Genomic DNA, 6782 nt, shown 5'->3' with positions numbered 1-6782 from the left:
ATAGCTGATCTCTGGTTCTAGTTACTGGGAAGGATACAAGATATTCCTTTTAAACAAGGAAATTTGAATATAGTAAGATGGAAAAGATCAATAAAAAATTCAAAGAAAATGTAAAAGATATTAAAAAAAAAACACCAAATGAAGTTTTACAGATTTATAGAGGTATGGGAAATAATTTAAATTGGAGGCAATGTTTACAAGTCAAATGTTTACAAGCTTAATGTGCTTCATGTAATAGGTGAGGATATCTGGACATGTGAATATTATAATATTCAAAAGAAAATTTATTCTAGAGCTTAAAACTCTGATTTGGATTGATTTTCAAAATAAAACTGTCAACATGCATTATACTGTTTAGAAGCAGCATAATACTTACACTGACATGAAGCAAGTGTCTCGTAATTGCATGACTGCAGTCCCATTCTGCGAGTTGGACACGACTGAGTGATTTCACTTTCACTTTTCACTTTCATGCATTAGAGAAGGAAATGGCAACCCACTCCAGTGTTCTTGCCTGGAGAACCCCAGGGATGGGGGAGCCTGGTGGACTGCCATGTATGGAGTCGCACAGAGTCGGACACGAATGAAGCAACTTAGCAGCAGAAGCAGCAGAAGCAGCAGTCCCATTCTGCAGTGATCTTGAAGATCAGGAAAAGAAAATGTTACTGTTTCCACTTTTTCTTCTTTTATTTGCCATGAAGTGATGGGATTGGATACCATGATCTAAGATTTATGAATGTTGAGTTTTAAGCAAGCATTTTCACTCTCCTCTTTCACTGTCATCAAGAGGCTTTTTAATTCCTCTTCACTTTATGCCATTAGAGTGGTTACCATCTGCATATCTGAGATTGTTGATATTTCTCTTGGCAATCTTGATTCCAATTTGTGATTAATCCAGCCTGGCATTTCACGTGATGTACTCAGCATAGAAGCTAAATAAGCAGAGTGACAATATACAGCTTTGATGTATTCCTTTCCCAATTATGAATCAGTCCATTGTTCTACCTGTTGTTTCTTAACCCGCATGCAGGTTTCTTGGGAGATAGGTAAGCTAGTCGGGTATTCCCAACTCTTTAAGTATTTTCCAGTTTGCTGTGATATACACATTCAAAGGCTTTAACATAGTCAATGAAACAGAAGTAGATGTTTTTCTGGAAATCACTTGCTTTCTCTATGACACAACAAATGTTGTTGACAATTTGATTTTTGGTTCCTCTGCCTTTTCTAAACCCAGCTTATACATCTGGAATTTCTTGGTTCATGTACTGCTGAAGCTTTGAAGGATTTTGAGCATTACCTTGCTAGCATGTGAAATGAATGCAATTTTATGGTAATTTGTATTCTTTGGGATTTCCTTTCTTTGGGGTTGAAATTTTCCAGTCCTGTGACCACTGACCAGTTCTCCAAATTTGTTGATACATTAAGTGAAGCATTTTAACAGCATTATCTTTTAGGATTTTAACTAGCTCAGCTAGAATCCCATCACCACTTGAATTTACTCTCCAGGGTATCTGGCTCTAGGTGAGTGACTACAAAATCATGGTTATAAGACCATGGTCATAAGACCTTTATTTGCATATTTCTGTATATTCTTGCCACCTCTTCTTAATCTCTTCTACTTCTCTTAGGTCCTTATATTTTTGTCTTTTATTGTGTCCATCCTTGCGTGAAATGTTCCCTTGGTATCTCCAAGTCTCTTAAAGAGAACTCTACTACTACTACTACTACTACTACTACTACTACTACTACTAAGTCCAACTCTGTGCGATCCCACAGACGGCAGCCCACCAGGCTTCCCTGTCCCTGGGATTCTCCAGGCAAGAACACTGGAGTGGGTTGCCATTTCCTTCTCCAATGCATGAAAGTGAAAAGTGAAAGTGAAGTCGCTGAGTTGTGTCCAACTCTAGTGACCCCATTGACTGCAGCCTACCAGGCTCCTCCGTCTGTGGGATTTTCTAGGCAAGAGTACTGGAGTGGGGTGCCATTGCCTTCTCCAAAAGAGAACTCTAGTCTTTTGCTTTCTATTGGTTTCCTCTGTTTCCTTGCCTTGTTCATTTTCCTATCTCTCCTTGCTATTTGAAACTCTGCTCTCAGTTGGGTATATTTTTTCCTTTCTCCCTTGACTTTCGCTTTGCTTCATTTCTCAGAAAGTTGTAAAACCTCCTCAGAGAAGCACTTTGCCTTCTTGCATTTCTTTTTCTTTGAGATGGTTTTTGTCCCTGCTGCCTGTAAAATGTTGTGAACCTCTGTTCATAAGAAGAACCTCTATTCTTAAACTCTCAATACAAGTCTAATCCCTTGAGTATATTCATCACCTCCACTGCATAATCATAAGGGATTTGATTTAGATTATACTTGAATGGCTTAGTACTATTCTCTACTTTCTTCGATTTAAGCCTGGATGTTACAGTAAGGAGCTCATGATTTGAACATTTGCTATCTGTGTAAACCTTCTCCAGCTTTGGCTGCACAAAATACAATGAATCTGATTTTGGTATTGACCATCTGGTGATGTCCATGTGTAGAGTTGCCTCTTTTGTTGTTGGAAGAGGGTGTTTGCTATGACCAGTGTGTTCTCTGGACAAAATTGTTAGCCTTTGCTTTGCTTCATTTTGTGTGTGGATGCTCAGTTGCTTCAGCAGCCATACATCGCATGGCTCATAGCTTCATGGAGTTACACAAGCCCCTTCACCTTGACAATGCTCTGAGCCATGAAGGGGAATCATAATACATTACTTAGAAGAAAGTGAACAATATCTACATAATCAGAATTAATTGGCATTTTTAAAAAGGTTTTGACTTTAGGCATCTTCCTTTTTTAATTGGTAATAATATTTCTGAAACCATCAAAAGTGATTATGATGATTAAACAAGATGATGTATTATACAGTCCAGTTCAGTTCAGTCACTCAGTCATGTCCAAGTCTTTGCAACCCCATGGACTGCAGCACGCCAGGCCTCCCTATCCATCACCAATTCCTGGAGTTTACTAAACTCATGTTCATTAAATCAGTGATGCTATCCAACCATCTCATCCTCTATCATCCCCTTCTCCTCCTGCTTTCAGTCTTTCCCAGCATCAGTGTCTTTAGGGAAATTAAAATAGAGGCAGTTTGTTCAGGCTTCAGAAATTGGAGAACAGACTTATGACCAACTTTTGACCTTACCTGGACCCTATTTGGACTACATGCATGCCTGCTGGCACACCAATTACTACCAGTACATTAAGCAGCACTTTAGATGGGAAAGGGAGTGGGTTTGGAATTTCTTAAGCTCCAGGGACTTCACTAGTCCCCCAGGGTCCAAGGAATCTTATGGCTCACAAGGTGCAACAAACAGTATTATAAAAGTTAAAGAAAAATCAGAGTTGCATTTTTGCACATGAACTGAAGAGGATGTCATTTTGCAGCCTGCGATTATAAATTGGAGGCCTTAAATCTGCAATATGAAGTCTTACTGTGAGGTGGGCACATCACTTTGGATTCGTTTCTAATTGGGATTCCAGACTGATATTATGTGGAATTTCCCAGTGCTATCCAAGTCTGAATATTACATTTGGCCAAGTTTGGTGATGTACACACTGTTATTTCTCTCTATTGTTTCTATTTTTTTTAATTACTGAATATTGAAATTAAGTTAAATAATCTTCTACTAAATATTGACATTGTCATTTGTATGTAGCAAGTGGTTTCTTTGTTAATGAACACTTCAAACCTAAAACCAGAGTAAAACTTTCAGCAAAACAAAAAAGAAGGGTGCTTATCAAAGCATGTATTATATGGTGATATTTAATTAATTGTACTTATTAAAATAAATGATTGCTCAGACAAATGAGCATATGTAACATTCATAAAATAAGAATGGTCTTATTGGAGAAGAAAAAAGAATAAAAACTCTTAGAAAGTATAGTCAAGATTACTTTGTAGTCTCCCATAAAGGTGAAGGTGAAGGTGAAAATCATTCAGTCATGACCTACTCTTTGCGACCCCATGGACTTAGTCCATGGAATTCTCCAGGCCAGAATACTGGAGTGGGTAGCCTATCCCTTCTCCAGCAGATCTTCCTGACCCAGGAATTGAACCAGGGCCTCCTGCATCGCAGGTGGGTTATTTACCAACTGAGCTATGAGGGAAGCCCTCAGCCTCCCATAACATAGAACTTAATAGATAAAATCAAAGAAAAATAAGAAATAATATATATGGAAATTAGGAAAATATTTAAGAGATCAAACATCCAACTAACAGGCATTAGAGAAAATAGATAGTGGATAATGATAGCTTACAGTGAACGGTGTCAGATTTGTGATCTCAGAAGAAGATTTAGCTTTGGAACCAGGGACAAGGCTTGATCACTCAAGAGCTTTTGTGTAGCAGAGTTGTATTAAAGAATGAAAAGGGAAAAAGAAAGCTTCTGACATAGACATGAGAAGGGGAATGGAGAGTGCCCCCTTGATAGTCTTAGCAAGGCAGCTATATACTTTTCAATTGGTTATTAGCAATAAATCAAAAAAAGTCTCAATGTTGTGAAGGTCTTGCCAGACCCTCTTCCACAATATATATTTTTAAATAACAGGATTAGAACTAACAATAGAAAGTTCTTACCAAACCCACTCCCATAATATAGATTTTAAGATGACAGGATTAGTCAGAAGGTTCTCAAGAAGGAGAAACTTGTCCTCAAATAGGATACATTGCTGACATATAATCATTGGTTCAGAATTTAAGGGAAAGCATATCCTTGAACAAGATGAGTTGCTTTGTTGTACAATCATCAGTTTTGGGCTTAAAGAAAGAAGTATTTGTCTTTTTCTCCTCCTTGATAACTCCAGACCTCTATCTGTTCATCAAAAGCCCCACACTTCTTTCTCTTCTGGGGGACCATAGCCTTCTTATCAATCTGCCTAGGAATTGATTCTCTCAGATAATCTTTAAAAATTAATATGTCCTACAACTAAAGGACATGAACTTCTATACTTATGCTTTCATGGAGAGTCCAAATACAATAAATTAAGAAAAATAAAAGGCTCACATTTAAGTACATCATAGTGAAATTTTATTACAATTGGGTAAGGTAAGTTGTACTTTTCTAAGAATTTGTCCATTTCTTCCACATTGTCCATTTTATTGGCATATAATTGTTGATAGTAGTCTCTTATGATCCTTTGTATTTCTGTGTTGTCTTTTGTGATCTCTCCATTTTCATTTCTAATTTTATTGATTTGATTTTTCTCCCTTTGTTTCTTGATGAGTCTGACTAATGGTTTGTCAATTTTATTTATCCTTTCAAAGAACCAGCTTTTGGTTTTGTTGATTTTTGCTATGGTCTCTTTTGTTTCTTTTGCATTTATTTCTGCTCTAATTTTTAAGATTTCTTTCCTTCTACTAACCCTGGGGTTCTTCATTTCTTCCTTTTCTAGTTGCTTTAGGTGTAGAGTTAGGTTATTTATTTGACTTTTTTCTTGTTTCTTGAGGTGTACCTGTATTGCTATGAACTTTCCCCTTAGGACCGCTTTGTACAACTTTCCAAAACTCGACCAGGAAGAAATAGAAAATCTTAACAGACCCATCACAAGCATGGAAATTGAAACTGTAATCAAAAATCTTCCAGGAACAAAAGCCCCAGTCCAGACGGCTTCACAGCTGAATTCTAATAAAAATTTAGAGAAGAGCTAACACCTATCCTGCTCAAACTCTTACAGAAAATTGCAGAGGGAGGTAAACTTCCAAACTCATTCTATGAGGCCACCATCACCCTAATGCCAAAACCTGACAAAGATCCCACAAAAAAAGAAAACTACAGGCCAATATCACTGATGAACATAGATGCAAAAATCCTTAACAAAACTCTAGCAATCAGAATCCAACAACACATTAAAAAGATCATACACCATGACCAAGTGGGCTTTATCCCAGGGATGCAAGGATTCTTCAATATCTGCAAATCAATCAATGTAATACACCACATTAATAAATTGAAAAATGAAAACCATATGATTATCTCAATAGATGCAGAGAAAGCCTTTGACAAAATTCAACACCCATTTATGATTAAAAACTCTCCAGAAAGTGGGAATAGAAGGAACATACCTCAACATAATAAAAGCTATATATGACAAACCCACAGCAAACATTATCCTCAATGGTGAAAAATTGAAAGCATTTCCTCTAAAGTCAGGAACAAGACAAGGGTGCCCACTTTCACCATTACTATTCAACATAGTTTTGGAAGTTTTGGCCACAGCAATCAGAGCAGAAAAAGAAATAAAAGGAATCCAAATTGGAAAAGAAGAAGTAAAACTCTCACTATTTGCAGATGACATGATCCTCTACATAGAAAACCCTAAAGACTCCACCAGAAAATTACTAGAACTAATCAATGACTATAGTGAAGTTGCAGGATATAAAATCAACACACAGAAATCCCTTGCATTCCTATACACTAACAATGAGAAAACAGAAAGAGAAATTAAGGAAACAATTCCATTCACCATTGCAACGGAAAGAATAAAATACTTAGGAATATATCTACCTAAAGAAACTAAAGACCTATATATAGAAAACTATAAAACACTGGTGAAAGAAATCAAAGAGGACACTAATAGATGGAGAAATATACCATGTTCGTGGATTGGAAGAATCAATATAGTGAAAATGAGTATACTACCCAAAGCAATTTATAGATTCAATGCAATCCCTATCAAGCTACCAACGGTATTCTTCACAGAGCTAGAACAAATAATTTCACAATTTGTATGGAAATACAAAAAACCTTGAATAGCCAAA

The sequence above is a fragment of the Bos indicus x Bos taurus genome, chromosome 19, assembly GCF_003369695.1.
Source record: "Bos indicus x Bos taurus breed Angus x Brahman F1 hybrid chromosome 19, Bos_hybrid_MaternalHap_v2.0, whole genome shotgun sequence".
Classification (NCBI taxonomy): domain Eukaryota; kingdom Metazoa; phylum Chordata; class Mammalia; order Artiodactyla; family Bovidae; genus Bos; species Bos indicus x Bos taurus.
The sequence above is the reverse complement of the archived record's forward strand: the minus strand, read 5'-3'. Positions refer to the sequence as shown.